The 1,461-nt window shown below is 41.1% G+C and overlaps 1 non-coding gene across 1 annotated transcript; it reads left to right on the top strand.

Moving 5' to 3' along the window:
- Nucleotides 1-1,058: 1,058 nt before the first annotated feature.
- On the top strand, nt 1,059-1,165 carry LOC145608123 (small nucleolar RNA R71). Its single transcript, XR_014105730.1, has one exon. It is a non-coding gene; the product is annotated as a small nucleolar RNA R71 (small nucleolar RNA).
- Nucleotides 1,166-1,461: the final 296 nt, after the last annotated feature.

Here is a 1,461-nt window from a genome sequence, read left to right as displayed (position 1 = left end):
CAAACTGCTTATCTAAGTTTGTCTTCAATTGACGATTGGGGAATGGAAGTTTGATAGTTGGCTTTGGAGCATTATTACTCTTGTCTGGAGTAGCCACCTTCTCTGGAGTTGTACCCTGCAATGTAGAATTAGATATGTTAGTATTATCTTTTAGCCCTGCAGGGCTATCAACTACATTGTTTGGTTTAACGGAATTAAGATTAGCATTATTTAACAAAACAGGTTCATCAACTCTGGGCATAGAGGGCCCTTCATAGTTTGAACCGCTCCTCAGAGTAATTGCAAATGCTTGATCCGTAGGCCGGGTTGGCTGTGCCAGCAGAGCTCCCTGTTGGCGGGCTTGTAGAGTAGCGGAGAGTTGCGCAATTTGATTATCTACAATTTTATTATGCGCTAGAATTTGATCAATTGTCGCATCTCTGCTCTCCATGTGCTTTTGCATATTAACCAACATTGCTCTAATTTCCGCCAGAGAAGGGTCGGAAGATGAGGGGGTTTGTTGTGGTTGGTTCTTCTAGCTAGCATTGGGATGATAATATTTCTGCTGCTGTGGCGCCTGTGGTTCTTGTGGTGGTGGATTTTGAACATTAGTGCTCCGGTAGGAAAGGTACGGATGATTCCGATACCCAGGATTGTAGGTGTTGGAGTATGGGTTATTCTGCCTATAAGCTTGGAAGGCATTAACTTGCTCCACGGAACTCCTGCAATCTTGCTCCCAATGACCTACAATACCACAATTTTCACAGAAAGCCTCATTAGAATTATTATTAATTGCAGAAACATTAGCTGCATTAGTAGTGCTCAGATTATCTAATTTTTGGCAAATAGAGGTTAGTTGAGCTTGCAAAAAGGATACAGAGTCGACACTATGCTTCCCTTTGTTAGCAAATCCTCTAGGATTCCCATATTGGGAATTGTGTATCGCCATGTCTTCAATAACCTACCCTGCATCATCAACATTAAGATTCATAAATCTCCCACTAGCTGCAGAGTCTAAAATTATTCTAGAAGAATTTCCAATGCCGTTATAAAAGGCTTGGATTAACGTCCATTGCGCTAAATTATGGTGATGGCATTCTCTTTGTAAGTCCTTGAACCTCTCCCAAGCCTCATATAAAGATTCATCGACTTCTTGGGCAAAGTTCTGGATCGCACTCCATAGTACTGCTGTTCTCTTTGCAGGATAATACTTGTTATAGAAATTCAAAACAAGAGTTTCCCAGTCAGTTATACCAAGTGTAGTTCTATTTAAGCCATTAAACCACAATTTAGCTTTTATAGTTAAAGAGAAGGGAAAGAGAATCTCCCTGATTTGGTCTTGAGTGACCCCGGCTTGCCCGATGGTGTTGCAATATTGACAATAGTCGGCAATGTGAAGATTCGGGTCTTCACCCTTGGCTCCACTGAATTGATTCCTCTCTATCATCGTTATAAATTGAGGTTTAATTTCAAATTGAACCC

This window comes from Chenopodium album, chromosome 2, assembly GCF_948465745.1.
Source record: "Chenopodium album chromosome 2, dcCheAlbu1.1, whole genome shotgun sequence".
Classification (NCBI taxonomy): Eukaryota; Viridiplantae; Streptophyta; class Magnoliopsida; order Caryophyllales; family Amaranthaceae; genus Chenopodium; species Chenopodium album.
The sequence above is the reverse complement of the archived record's forward strand: the minus strand, read 5'-3'. Positions and strand labels throughout refer to the sequence as shown.